This window comes from Calidris pugnax, unplaced genomic scaffold (assembly GCF_001431845.1).
Source record: "Calidris pugnax isolate Ruff unplaced genomic scaffold, ASM143184v1 scaffold54, whole genome shotgun sequence".
In the NCBI taxonomy this organism is placed as follows: domain Eukaryota; kingdom Metazoa; phylum Chordata; class Aves; order Charadriiformes; family Scolopacidae; genus Calidris; species Calidris pugnax.
In genome coordinates this window covers 152,275-167,522 of record NW_015090864.1, presented here as the reverse complement: position 1 = coordinate 167,522, position 15,248 = coordinate 152,275, and the positions used below count along the sequence as shown (strand labels likewise).

The following is a 15,248-nucleotide window of genomic DNA, read 5'->3' as shown; positions in this document are numbered from 1 at the left end:
AAAGAAAAGAAAGAGAAATGGGATAACATACAGAGAAGTCTTAAGTGTTTCTGAACAATTCTGCTTTCATCTTAGCCCCTACCTTCATGATGCTGGAAACCTGGAGTGCATCCCCCTCTCTCTTCTCCTCTCCGGATTGAGGAGTCCCAGGCTTTTTTAGTCTCTCTTCATGGAGAAATGCATCCATCCTCTTGAGCACTGTAGCTCTCTATTCTTTTTCTTGCTCCACTGCATGTAGGTGTGCTCTGGTCCACCTGTAGAGACCAGAATTGTGTACTGTAGCAATGGCAGGACATCTCATAGCAGTAAATGAGGACATATAGTCCACCTTCTATCTCATATCCCCCCCTCTTCTGTCTACCATGGTCATGAAAACCTCCAATTACAGAAGTTTCTCTGTTTTCCCAGCTTCATATCAGTTTAAGGTTCACCTCTTTATTGCTGTGAAGTGTTTCCTAGAGTCTGCCAGATGTCCTCTCTACTGCAGCTTTGGACCATCACTTACCAGGAGACATGAGTAACAATTCATTCCTTCAATCTCTGCAGCTGCCTCAGAGGTGTTTGAAGACCGTTTACACATCTTGTTCTTATGTCATACTTTCTATACAAACCAGCCCTTCAGCTTTTACTCCTGCTTCAAGTTTTCTCTTCTTTGGGATCTTCCCTGGAGCAGGATGTTTCACAGCTTTGCAGCCCTGCAGATTCTATGTATTGCCATATATTCCATCTCCTGGTCCTTCATCGCTTTTTACAGATAGCGGCTACTTGGATGTGTCAAGACGAGCAGCACAATGACAACTGCAAGGTCTAAGGTGACCACAGATTTGTTACAATAATCACTGGTTCAATCACCATTTGTAGGATCCTTGAATTACTTGATGGCTGCTGTCATCAGCTCCCCTCGTCTTCCCAGGGCTCTTCAAAGAGGACACAAGTGCTAAGCTCTGCATGTAAATAAAGGTCTGGGCACATAGTGTCTGTAATAAATATCAACCATTACAAATGATCCCTTGTGTGAAACAGATAAATACATATACCCAGCCAAGCAAAGATAGACTATTTGGAAGACTGAATCTCTGTCTCCGCGGACAAACTGACAGACAGTACATCAAAACCTCTACCCCTTCATCTGTTATTCATAAAATAATTTATGAGAACAAGACTCTCGTCTACAACGTGCTTTTTCATTGCCACTTCATGAGAAGTATTCAGCATTTGACCTGTTTTGACTGGCATGATTGACCCCATCCTACCAACCCAGCTCTTGCAATAAGCGAGCAGTAATATTTAAACTCTGATGGGATCGTAATGGTTGTCCATTAAACCTTAGCAACCAGTTAAGGATCTGACCTGCCAGTATTGTAAAGAAACGGCAGGAAAATATTTGTATTTTAATTCTTTTTATCGCCCTATGTTCTGATTGATGCATTTTGAGAGTGTCTTCTACCGCGTCGTGACCTCTGTTTAGTCAGAAACTGAGAAGAAAAGATTCAGTAGCACATTTCTTCATAATGAATAGTATCTTTTTCCCTGTGGTGACCCGCTGAAGTTAGTGTTCTGGAGGGAAAACATCAGAACCTGGTGCAAAACAGCTATACAATCTGTTTTACTCCCACTGAACCATATTCAACCCAGATGAAAGGCAGCGACATTATTTCAGAGATGCATGAGTTCTCAGAGAACAGTCCAGGCTCTGCATAAGAGTTGAAGACCTGGCCGGGCAACATCTGTAATGTAGAACAGCTGCTCTAAAAAAAATGTTTTGCTTGAAAGAAAGTGACGGAGCAAAGAGTGAATGCATTGAGCAGAGCCCGACTTGAAGTTGCTGCCTTCGTCTACGCAGGAGCCAAAAATCTTTCAAAATCGCTCTTGATGGGGAAACCACTGAACATTTTCACTCATTCATAAACCCAACAAATTTCTCTGGGGCTTGGGACCCACTGAGAAACGGCTTCTCCTGTTCCAAGCACTGACTTCATTCTCTACAGGCAATTATAGTAATACGGCAGTTAAAAAAAATACAGATCAATCAAGTTTGAATAAAAGTATGTTAGTCCCGCTACGGTACACATCCAGGCTGTTCTGAACAGACCCAGAAATCAGCACATTTTCCCCTAATTCTTTGGCCCCCATGCCATGCCATTGCCATCACAGGATTGAAAAATTAATAATGGACAGGTAGGTATCTCTAGGGCACATTCTCCATATCCATTTGGACAAAAAAAACCTCAACAAAAAGCAACTAAAAAAATATAATTTTTAAAATACCCACATAAGCAACATAATTTTCATAGAATCATAGAATGGTTTGGGTTGGAAGAGACCTTAAAGTCTCCACCAGTGCCACCCCCTGCCCTGGGCAGGGACACCTCCCACCACACCACGTTGCTCCAAGCCCCCTCCAACCTGCCCTTGAACCCCTCCAGGGATGGGGCAGCCACAGCTTCTCTGGCCAACCTGGGCCAGGCTCTCACCACCCTCACACCAAAGAAGTTCTTCCCCACAGCTCAGCTCCGTCTCCCGTCTTTCAGTTTAGAATCATTCCTCCTCAAGTTCTTCCCCACATCTCATCTCAGTCTCCCATCTTTCAGTTTAGAATCATTCCTCCTCCTCCTCTGGCTCCCCTCCCTCATCCAGAGTCCCTCCCCAGCTTTCCTGGAGCCCCTTGAGGGACTGGAAGGGGCTCCAAGGTCTCCCTGGAGCCTTCTCTTCTCCAGGCTGAACCCCTCCAACTCTCTCAGCCTGTCCTCACAGCAGAGGGGCTCCAGATCCTTGGAGCATCTTTGTGGCCTCCTCTGGACCCACTGTTGCCAAAACAACTTCTCCAATCCATAGGTTCCCTGCATCCTGCATCCATGGGCAAAGAAACTCCTCAGGAGGGATCATGACATACAGAACTGGCACTGGGAGACCCATTGAACCGTCATTTTTGACATATGGGGAGGACCCCTCACTCTCTCTCCATGTGGGTTTGTTTGTGCTTTGGGTTTGCTTTTTTTTTCTAGGGTCAATAGGATGGAGGAATTTAAGCCATCCAGGCAGTCACAGCTTCATGGGGCTGTAAAATGATGAAGTCTGCAAGGCAGAAACGGGAGGGATTTAGTGCTCAAGCCTCTCAACAGGCTGAGACCACAACAGAGACGTTATCCCGGACAGAGGAGAAAGCAGTGGGTAAGTTGCTCCCAGGCACAACCATGAAGCAGCAAGCTCCAGGATTGCATCTGACAGGTCCGTCCATTCTCCCTCCCAGAATCAGCTTTTTGTACACATTTTCCAAACCAAAACGGACATAAAAACTGGAAGAACACAACTTTCATGAGACCTCAGTAGCTGAGTGCTTCTCCAAGTTGATCTTGGTCACCTCACACCTCTCACCTGGCTGTTGGATCAGGCCTTGGTTTAGTCAGAGGAAGGACCAGAGCAGAAAATGCAACCACAACCCGGTTCCTTGGTGCCACACACACATCAGCTGTGTCTGGAAAAACAAAGAAAGCAAGGCATGAGCTTGAATTCTTTCTCTGATACCTCTGTACTGCTTAACTGGCCACCCTCAGACCCCAAATTATATTATATTATATATTATATATATAGCAGAATTGTCTGCTGTAATGATAGAATTAAAATCTTAAAAATCTAAATAAAAGAACAAAACCACACCAATAAAACCATACCATGGGCATGCTTTTTTTTTTTTTTTTTTTTTGTAAAAAGAATATTAACAATTCAGTAGTATTGATCATCACAGCTCAAGAGTGGAGCCCGTGGGTTTTTGCTACCACCGGGGCAGCTTTGAAGAGGCAAACACCAAGCAGAGCTTCCCACTTTGAAAACCAGCAGGAAAGAAGCCCCAGGAGACAGGAAACGAGATGTGTTTGTAATAAAGGCAGCAGAAAAAAGAGCAGCAGAGCCATTTCAATCTCCTTTCCACCCTGAACATCCCTGCTCTCCCATGGTCAGCAATCACAGCAGCCAGGAGGAGTTTTGCAACTTTCCCACTCGGTGAAGCAGGACCAGGGAGGCATTTTATGGAAATCTCCTGACTTTCCCATTGTGCCTCTCCATCACCCGTGTTCAACAGGTCGTTGGAGAGAAATAATCCACGGAAATGGCTGCTGCCCACTCTCTAAATGGATCAAGATAATAAATAATGCACATTGATTTCTGGTGTTGTTTTGGCTTTTATTGCATCATCTATTAAAAATAGCTTGTCTCTGTATTGGATTTGTCCCTTCAGATATCCCCCACGATTAGCTGTTTGGACTGTGAATTTATACCCCGTGGCAGAATCACTGTCTGGAGAGAAAATAGACAGGTAAAAAATACTTACTCACGAAGTACAATGATGTATTAAAAAATATTGTAAGCTGACACAAATACCTTCTGTAGGTGGTAGTCAAACTTGAGCTGTGGGGTTTGGTGTTTTACTGCATGATCCACGGTGCAAGAAAAAGACTGTGAGAGCAATGAATCTTGCACCCTTGGCTCTGGGTGGGGTTAACTCTTTATCCACCTTTCTTATGCCTTCATTTATAGATGCTGAGGTTCAAAAAGCAGAGTGATCTTTCCCTCACTGACACAGGACTGAATTCAGCCACCGTGATTCCTCACGCCAGAGTCATTTAGCAAAAGTGTGAAGCACGTCCCTGTTAAAGCAGGGGAGGGAGGCTGCTGTGTCAGCACGTCTTAGAAAGGTCTAGTTTAATTATCAAACAGGTTCCTGGAGAGGAGGTGATGACATGCTCATCCAGAGCTCAAACTGAGATGTTTCTACTAGGGAAAAAACACAGAAGGAAAAATATCCCAGAGCATCCTTTCCAGTTCATTAAATCCATAGCAAAGAAATAAAACGTTGGTACGATCCTGCCCACTGTCCCCAAGTCCTGTTTTGAGACAACTTGGAGGGTCATCAGCAGACCTGTGCTCTCATTTAATGCACCGAAAGCACCCCAAAAAAAACAGTGTTTGGCTCTGTCCCAATTCCCACCCGGTGGCACCGCTGAAGGGGTGGGGATGAGTGTAGAGAGAAAACCCAGAGTGCTGTGACCACAGAAGACATCTGGAGGGCTGCCATCAGCCTGTCCCCATCTGCTGGTGGCTGATAGTGGAGATCCCAGCACTCCCGCTGCTGGAGACACCCTTGGGGGCATTCTGATGAGCTCTCAAATTGTTTTCTTCCCCTCCAATTAATTAAACAGCTATCTATGGCATCCAGAGCAGCAACATTTTTAATCTAGCATGTCAAGGCAGCCATCTGTCCTTCCTCCCCGAAGCTATTGGAACTTGTCCTGTTACAGATAGGGTAATGCAATCACGGGGAGACACTATCAAATGGATAAACACGTTGCTGCTGTGTGTTTGGCTCTTCCCTCCCTCCTTTCTACTCTCTCAGTCCCTTCTGCCATTCTGTAATTGCTTTCCCAGGTTTTTCCCTTTCTTTCCCCTTCCCTTCCCTTCCCTTCCCTTCCCTTCCCTCTTCCCTCTTCCCTCTTCCCTCTTCCCTCTTCCCTCTTCCTTCTTCTTCCCTCTTCCCTCCCTCCTTTCCTTTCCTTTTTCTCCTCTTCTCTTCACTTTGCTTCACTTCTCTCTCTCTCTTTTCCTCCTTTTTATTCACTTTTTTTCCCCACTTCATTCAGGCATTTCAGCCCACTCCCTTGTAGTTCCAATTGGGAAGTTGGCACTTCCCAATTCTCCTCCATGGCCAACGCTCATCTCTGCACTCCCAACACCTATTTTCCCTGCTCAGCTTCTCTGGGCAATTTCTTTCCCATCTTCCAGGGGTTCCTCCACTCTCTGGGGAGAGGGGGTGAGTGTCACTATATGGAGCAAAGCAGAAAGCACGATAACCTGGCTCTCCATTGCCTACAGGAAGGGTCCAGATGCCCCTATTCCATCTCCTGCTGCAGAAACTCCTGTACGATGGTGGTTTTTTGTTTCAGCTGAAGACCAAGACTAAATAAAATTAGGAGTATTCAGGTTCCTGTCATGGTTCATTTCTCTCCCTGTCCATCTCATCTCAGGTGCTCGAAGGGCTGATGATTGACTGCATGAGTTATGCAGTCAGAAAGACTGATGTTCCCACATCACGTCCTGCTATCCCCAGCACAAGCCTAAAGGTAGTTCTCCCAAAGACCTAATTTTTGGCATCGCTGACTGCACGACTACGTGAACGCTTGATTTTCTTACATCAAAGTCTGCTGTCACTTTTAAGGGTATTTTTCATCCTCATGCTAAAATGCTTAAAATCAGGTATCCTACACGAGCAATATCCATCAGATAGACTAAGAACACCATTCATGTATGTAATTAAGTACATAAGTCCCAGTAGGGACAGGACCACCAGCAGTGGGGTCCTGGGCTCCCCACGTGAGATGAAATGGTCAGTACAATGAAAGCTTTAACAAAAACCAAAACGTGGCCTGAGTTAAGCCAATCAAATATTTTTTTTTTTTCAGCCCTGGAAAGAGAAGAGATTCTGAGAAATTAAAAGGATGTTTCAATGAAGCTTTTCCTTTGGGCAAATTCCTCCACGTCCTGACCTTTTCCTTAAACACATTTTAACCAATTTGCAGCTTCTGATGTAAAATTCTGCCTGGAATTTCCCCCTGCAGGTCTAATGGAGATAGACAAACTCCATCCTACTGGTGGAAAAGCAGTAACATCCCCCTCCATTTTATACATTAAAAATACAGAAAAAGGGAGATTAAATCTGTGTTTACTTTGCCTGTTAAGACTAGTCTTGATTTTGAAGCGGGGAGCATATGGACCCACTGCTGTAGGTTCCTACTCCAATGGGTGTCTGGGCTGGTAACAATGGTAAAACCCTGTCCCATGCCTGGAAACTTCTCCTGAATGTTCCAGCCTCCAAGAAAAAAAACCCCATCTGCATGACGGATAGACCCAAAATAGCCTTTACCTCTCCAGCCTGGCTTTAATCATAAATTCATAGAATCATTTAAGTTGGGAGAGATCTTTAAGATCATTGAGTCCAACCATTGAGTTGTAGAGACCGAGAAGGTCTCCCCTCAGCCTCCTTTTCTCCAGGCTGAACACCCCCAGATCCCTCAGCTGCTCCTCACAAGTTCTCCAGACCCTTCTCCTTGGTCTCCAGACCCCTCACCAGCTCCGTTGGCCTTCTCTGGACACGCTCCAGCCCCTCAATGTCTTTCTTGTTGTGACGAGCCCAAAACTGGACAAAGCCCTCGAGGTGGGGAGCTGAAATGTTTTGGGGTCAGACTGAGCAAGGCACTCAAGCCTGAATTTAAGGTTTTAACAATTTGGAATGAGGGGAAGGCAATTTCAACATGTGTTTCAGAGGGGGTTAGTGTTCCCCCGCCCTTATGCTATCAACTTTCCCAGCTACTGCAACAGTAAAAATCATATCCAGACTGCAGAGGAAATCATGCTGGTCTTTGTATGCCGGACCTTAATTCACACGAAGTGTGAAGCTAGGTGCAGAAAGATGGTCATGAACTGAGTTTCTCAGGAAGCAAAGAAAATACTTCTGGGGATAAAAAAAATGATAATGGGAAAAGAAAGGAGAGAAAGTTCTATCAGGAAGGAAAGGGGGAGACCAGGAGATGGAAAGTGAAACACGATCAATTAAAATTTCCCCTGAGAGCCCCAACCGCTCTTTCCCTGGAGTAGAAATTGGAGCTAGGGGCTGCCTTTTAGCTTGCAAGCCTTGGCTTTCCTTCAGCTCCCTCTATGCAGCCCTTGTCCGATTTATTGCACTTGTGGAACTGATTAGTCCATAGAGGAACAACCGTCTTGAAAAGGGTTATTTGAAACTCCAGCAATAATCACCTTATTCTGAATTCCTCTATGACTCCGAGAGGGCAATTGCAGGTCTCAGCACAGGGAAGGAGCATTTTATACACTAATAGCATCAACACAAAGCAGTCTCACCAGGTGATAGGGTTCAGTGGATTGGGCACATGGAAGAAAAGAGGTGAGCCATTTTACTAGCAATAAGAGTGGAGGGATGATAAGTACTTCTGGAGCTCTAAAAACCTAACACGGTGCTTCTGCTAAAAGGTGACACTGCACATGGACCATCACGTGGGAGCTGCAAATCCCAAGTGTCACAAAAGGCACCCCCCTTCCTTCCTTGTGAAAAGTCCTGGTCCTGGAAACCCTGGGCGTGAGGAGGGTGAAAGAAATAGAGATGACCCAGATGACCTGGAAGGCTCCAGCAGAGATGATCTTTCATGGTCCATGAGCAGCTCTGAACAGAGCACCTCCCAGCCAGTTTTAGCTCTGGGGCTGACAAAGAGACTACATGTGGCCACCCAACTTGGCCTGACAATATGGATTATTGTCTAAGGCAAGGGGGGGCCATTCTGGTCACCTCCTGTCCACATCTGCTGGGTCCTGACTCTCTACATCATTTCAGAAAATAGCTAAACCCATGAAAAAGGAAGCTACAACAGATGATTCATATGTAGCCTGGCTCTTTAGTTGTCCTGATGTGAACACCAGTCTCTGCAGGGTTCAGTCAGAAGGTTTTCCTTCTCCATGATATTGCTCTGTGTTCACCCCCTGCATGCCCTCTGTAAAAACAGGTCCATTCCAGTGTGAGAAACAAGATAATTTCTAGTCAAAGCTAGAAATCACCATTTTACTCCCTTCACTGACAGGGAAGCAGAGGGGAGGGAGCTTTGGCCCTTGTTGCTATTGGCAGACGGGGTGTTGCTCCGAGTATCAAAATTCAGAATAAAAGCAAAATTAAAAAAGGGAGAAAAAAAAAAAAAAAAAAGAGGGAGAGAAAAAAATGCCCATGATTGATTGGAGTGATAAAAATCAGTTAATTTGAAACTTGGCCTGCCTTTGTGTCATGCCTGCTCAGAAATTCACCCTGGGTTCGCTCCAGCCCCAGCCCAGGTTTGTTTGAAGTGCAATCCAGTCCTGCCCGGGACTCGACCAAATTAATGTGGAACTGCACAGATTGGCCCTGCACCACTCGGGTTTTGGCCCAGGTTCATTTGAAAGCCACTCTGATCTCTAAGGACCTGGGGGAGGCTATTGGGGAGGGGGGAGATGGGAGAGGAGGCATCACCTTTACCTGCTGCAAGCCAAAACAACCAGCCTCATCCAGCTTTATGTTCATTCTGGAGGGTAACAGAGATGCCTTTTGGTTTTTTTTTTTCTTTTTTTTTCTTTTTCTTTTTTTTTTCTCCTTTTTTTCTTCTTTTTTTTCTTTTATTTTTGGTTTTTTTTCCTTTTTTTTCTTTTTTCTTCTTTTTTTTCTTTTTTTTTTCTTTTTTTTGATGGAGGATAAAGGGAAGGGAATCAGTTTCAAACCCCACATGGCAAAACGATGACATACTCCTTTGCAAGAAGTTAATTATTTTTCCCAAAGCCTCCCATGCTTTCCATTGGCACCGCTCTGGGCTCTGCCCTCCTGCTCTTTGAATTGCCATACCTCCTTGATTAACTCTGTCACAAGAACGAGCTCAGCTCCAAAGCTGGGGAAGTTAAACCGGCTGGATTTCATAAACACTTTCGCAGGCTCACAAATCTTTCGCCGGAGCTCAAAGGGAAATTGATTTGTTACATAAATCTCAGGATAAGCTCGGCGTTTGGGAGGCTTCCTGCTTTCATTTTATGAAACGGGGCTGGGCAGAGGCACAGGTTGGTCTCCTGGGACAAAGGCTTGTTGTGGAAACCCATAAGCCGTTCTAATTGCATTAAAGCACCTGCCTTCAAAAAAAAAAAACCATCAGAGCTGAGGGATCAAACACTTAAAATTTAGGAAATGCCAAAACTAAGGTCGCTGTGCAATAATGTTAGGCAAATAGGGATTATTGGTTTTTTGCTTTGCTTGCCAAAGTTAAAAAAGAAAAAAAATGAAGTCCAAATGAAAACAGATTATTTGTTTGACTGGGAGGGAAGGGACTGAAATCAATCCCTTGAAATGGGTTAATGAGATTAAAAATAAAAGTCTTAAAGACTTCATTTGGGATCAGCTTGGAACAAAAATTAACATATTGCAGAGTTATTGAATCTTCCCAAAATAATGTCTAGCTTTGAAACAGAAACATTGCTTCCTCCTGACATTTTTCTGTTTGAAATGGCTGAAAAATCTTCAGAATTTTTCAGCTGATTTATCCCGTGTGCGTCCCGTGTCCCGTCTTCCATTTACTCACAGACACCCCCACAGACTGCAGTTTCCAACCAATTTGCTATTTACATCCCCAATGCATGTGGTTTTAATTGCCAACATCTATCTTCTGTGTGAGTGTGCATCGCAGCTTAACGGAATAAGAGGATTTTATGCTCCTCTGGACCAACATTTGGGGCTCATCACCTATTTTTTGCAGAGCAGGGATAGGGCTTGCTAGAGAAGAAATTGTTAGAAGTGTCCTTTCTTCTCCTTGTTTGTTGTTGTGACACTTCTTTTTTGTCACCAACCCATCCCTACTCTGAAGATGGAACACCTGGGTCTTCCCAACATCCCTGCAGCACTTGTTATACTGATGCCCGGGCACTTTTAAAACAGGAATCCATCATCATGATGCTCAGGAGCAGAAAGGATGCCACCGCAGCATCCTACAAACCCAAGGTCCATCCAGTAAACCTGAGAGCATCTGCTGGCTTGCAACAGATGAGAAAGGGAAATCTACAGGTGCTCCAGGAGGGATTTCTCTCTCTGAAATTTAGATACCTTAAAATTAGCTGTCAAGTCAGCCTGTACAGACTCCCTCTGCAATCAGCCAGCTATTTGAGAGGACAATCATACCTTTTGCATGAGAAACATATTCTACGATGAGAAGAAAGACCTTGTTGCATTAAGAAATGTGAATATCTAGGCTAGAATCACAGAATAATTTAAATTTGAAGGGAGCCGTGGAGGTTGTCTAATCCAACCCCTTGCCCAGAGCTGGACATGCTGTCAAAGGTACTTCATGTTCATGTTCCAAAGAGTCTACGTAGTGAAGACAAGAGGGAAAAGGGGTATTCTCCATTATACCCAGAGCAGAAACAAGGATGAACGTTGCAACCTGCCTGCAGAAAATGGCAGTTACATCTTAGTTATAAAATTCTCCCTTTATCATGCAGGCAATACCAGGCTGGAACAGAACCAGGCTGCCTGCCTTTCATGACACAGGCAAAGACAGCCTAGTAGGTAAAAAAATTATATCTTAATAGACATCATAATTTAACTGGGGAAAAAAAGGTGAATTTACATGTACAAGAAGCCATTTTTAGATCGGAAAAAGTACCAAATGTCCCAGCTAAATTCAAGTTAACAAGTTAATGAGCTGTGGATCCCTTAGACCGTCTTACGGAAAAGATGGTACCTGCTGAGAAGAAAGGCAGGGAGCACGATGGGGAGAGGTGGGAGCTGATCATCTTCCTTGAGGAAGGAAGGCATGAGGAATTCATGGCACGTGGAGAAGAGCATTTGATGGAGGAAGAAGAAGATTATACCTCAGATGGCAAAGCTTTGTGTCCAGATCCTTCATGAGGAGAGGATTTACACCTAGGGTCAGGACAGAGGTCAGAGCCCCCTCATTCTTTTGTGAGAAATGTTCCCTCAAAGGTCATGGGTTGTTTCCGTCCCCTCTTGGTGGAGTTGGCTCATTGTCCTGACTGATACCACACCTTCTGCCTTCAAATGGCCATTCTGCCTCCCTTTGAACAACAGCCTTGTGCCATGTATATGGCCATTAGGATTTGGAGTTTGGCCCCACGCACTTCACAGTACCATTTCTCCAGATGGCCAAAGCAGGAAGGTTCAGGTGGTTCCACTCCTTTTTTGACATCAGTGGGAGCTGGTGACCTTTAGGGAGGTGTCTTCCCTACAACAGGACGTGATGGAGGTCATTAGAAAGCTTAGATCACTACTTGAAAGAAATTCAGCCTCTTGGCAGGGGGATTTCCTTCCAGGCACGGGCTGCGAGGGCGATAAATATTTTTACAGCTACAATACGTTGAATGGCTCCTCCTGGAAGAGACCACGTGATCTTCTAAGCAGACCCAAACAAGAGAATAAGCATCTTTTTTAGAGAACAAAAGGTCAAAGGAAGGCAGGGCTGTGAGATCTGAGCCCGGAAAAACAGACCCTTTACCATGAAAGAGTCGGGGCAGCACACGGAGACGTCACACGCGTTGGGAGGGAACGAGCCTTCCCGACACAAAAAGCCATGTTTTCTATCACATGGAAACAATAGCTCGGTCCCGTGTGAAGGCATCTGTTTCGGTGCGTGGGAAATTGATTTTTCTCACTGTCCATGGGTTCAAGGCATGAATTCTCTGGTGGTCTTTGGCTTTTTTGCATCTCTCTTTGCTGGTGAGAACACCACACACCCTGCCACCCCCATTGCACACCTGAAAGGGATGCTCCAGCACCAACCAGGATCCAGCCTTTGGTCCAGGGAGTCTCAAACCTCCTGTCACACCCCAGCTCTCCTCACGCTCCTGTTTAGTCCTGGAAATTCTAGGTCCCTACCTGCTAGAAGATTTCTCTCTTCCCCAAGAGCCTTGGAGATTTTGAAATGAAACCGAAAACCACGCAAAATGCTCTACCTTGCAACGATTCCCCCCCACTTTTTTTAGCAAGTTTAATAATAACATTTCCTGGCAATCACATGAGCCATCTGGAACAAGAGACACCTCGTAACCAGAAAGCTGAGGACAGCTTGATTGTCTGTTTGCTATTAAACTTCTATTTTTTTTTTTGCTGTACAAGGAAGGGTGGGGATAGGAATGCTGTATTTATCAGCCTGCTGATGACCCTGGCTTGGATTGCTCACCTCCCACATGCTTCACAGTTCAGCAGACAGTGAAATGCCTCAATCATGTACCTGTTTCCTTTTGCAATGCCTTCAGCAGGGAAGGCATCGTGACCCAATGTTGTCTTGGACACACATAGCTACCGGCATGTCTGGTGTCCCCACAAGAGTAGCTGCTGCCAGTGATGGCAGTGCCATTCTTGATGACCTCCACTCCACTAACAAAGAGGACACGGCTTGGCTGAACCCCATTTCAGGAGCTACAGCTGTCTCCTTTCTTCCCACCACTGGGATTAAAGTGCACCAAGCTGCCCTTCATCTGGTACATCCACATAATGTAATGAAGGCCATGAGCTGAGCTCATGAGAAAAACTATGTCAGGCACCACAGTCTGGCATCTTTCTCTATCAGAGGGCAGCAGAAAGGTCTTCTCCCCAGAGGTGTGTGTGTGCTGAAGGAGAGGAGTGTAGGCGAGGAGAGAAATAAAGCCCGTGGTGTTGGCCAATCTCCATTTCCCTCTGTGTGTACACACAGCAATCTGCTAATTCTGGAGGAGGTTACACAAAAGGGTCTGGTGTTGGGATGCCATCCAGGTGACATCCTCACCTCTCCTGGCTCTGGATTCGTCCCACCCGTTACACACCCTCCAGACAAGCTGAGGTCAGAGCAGCCCTTCGGAGAGCAGAGCAGTGGGTTCACCCAGTGGTTGAGAGTACATCCAGAGGGCAACTGACCGCTAAGTTGTGTCAGCTCAAAACATGCTAAAGTATCCTTCATGACAGGTGATAAAGCTCCCTAGACATTTAGTCTTGGAGGAATACCTTTTCTGGATGCAAGCAAGACCTTGACAGCCTCCCTCCAGGCACTTTGCACCACCTGCCCCCCCCAAAAAATGAGAAAAATACGTGTCCAAAGGAGTTCTGGAGATGGGTCCCTGGATGGATATGGCAAAGCAATTCCAGCCTGTGTTTGTAAAGTCAATGGTGTTTGTAAAGTAAACACTAACCACATGGTTCAAGTTCAAGAAGAGCGTAATGAACTCATTCATGTAGTGAAGCCACCCATGGGGACAGATAAATGTCAACCCCCAGCTAGAGAAATAATGACACGGGAGTTAAAGAACGAACTTACATCTGGGTCGCAGTCCTGGTTGTGGGCACCATCTCCTCATCTCACAAAGCCTGAAGCTTCCTCTGCTGGATGTTTTCCCTCTGGGCTGGGACTCTCCAGGTAGTCCAAGGGCACGGGCTTCCTGCACTCACTGCAACCTTTCTGCTCATCCCAGGTTTAAGCATTTGGACTGTTGTTCCGCTTGTTTTCTTCTGGAAGGAGGTGAAGAGAAAAGAGAGGGGGAGAGATTAGCACACCCATTGTGAAATCCTGAGATATTAACTCAGAAGCAACACCAGCGAGGGGGCCAGATGAAAGAAAGAGAGAAGGAACCATGTTGTTACAGCTCACAAGATGCCTTGGCCCCGCAGGAAAGCAGAGTAACAGCATCACATCCCACAAATTCCTTCTTGCTGGTTATTTATTTGCAAACACATTTTCTGGCCAAGATAAAGCTGGGTGACAAATGGAATCAATCCCCTGACCCCGAATGACTCAGAAATATGCGGGTAAAAATACAGCTATGTTTAAAAACAACTGCATTTATTTTGGGAGAGCGGCTGTCATGTTGAACAGCACGGAGGGTTTTCACGGCACAGATGAGCAGAGTGGCCATGTGTTAATAATAACCATTAACTCTGTAGGGCTTTGTTCAGATCACAAAGTGGCCTGGAGGAAGACATGTAGCATGTGAGAGACCATGCAACGGAGGCACAGAGTGGGAAAAGAGTTTATCCGAGACCACACAGTCTGGAAATAGTCACTTCTGTGCCCTTTGGGGCAAGCGGTTGACTTTGCCGAAGCAGAATTCAACCAGTAGTGATTGCTTATGAAATTCCCGTTTTTAATTAAAAGCAGGCACAAATTCGCTGCTGATATTTTTATTAGCTGTGTTGTTCCAGCCACGATGATCCAGAAACACAGCGCATTTCAAGATCTAAGCAGCAAGGTAATTTGTTATAATAGACCAAAGTCAGGTAAGATTTCCTGCCTGTGATATAATAGACCAAAGTCAGGTAAGATTTCCTGGCTGTGTTTCCACCTCAGTGAAAAATCCCATGGAACGCATCCCTGTCGATCAAACTTGGCTTTTGTTTCTTTTTCACCCAAAACTTTCACAAGTGAAATCTTCTCATCGAAGCAGCTGGAAACCAAAAAAAAAATAATTTTAGCCAAAATAATTTAGGCAAAAAGAGACCAGGGGAGGGGGGAAAAGAGAGGGTCTAGCTGACAACTTGAAATTTTCCGCTGAGCGTCTTGCCAAAGAGGAATGTCTCATTTCTGTTTAAACGCCTTCCAAGCAGGTCTGCTCTTAATATATACAGCTTGCAGTGTGCCCCACAGAACTAATGGTCATGCCAGAGCTCCTCTTCTCCCAACATCTGCTCGTAATGGCCCCAGCTG

The 15,248-nt window shown here is 45.3% G+C and overlaps 1 long non-coding RNA gene across 1 annotated transcript in view; it reads right to left on the bottom strand.

The window, feature by feature from the left end:
- LOC106889688 overlaps positions 1-14,049 on the bottom strand; it is a 36,048-nt gene extending 21,999 nt beyond the window's left edge. The window contains exons 1-3 of the long non-coding RNA XR_001412381.1: positions 13,862-14,049; positions 3,376-3,475; positions 83-254 (exon numbers count right to left, since the gene is read on the bottom strand). This is a non-coding gene — a long non-coding RNA (uncharacterized LOC106889688). The remainder of the gene's footprint in view (positions 1-82; positions 255-3,375; positions 3,476-13,861) is intronic.
- Positions 14,050-15,248: the final 1,199 nt, after the last annotated feature.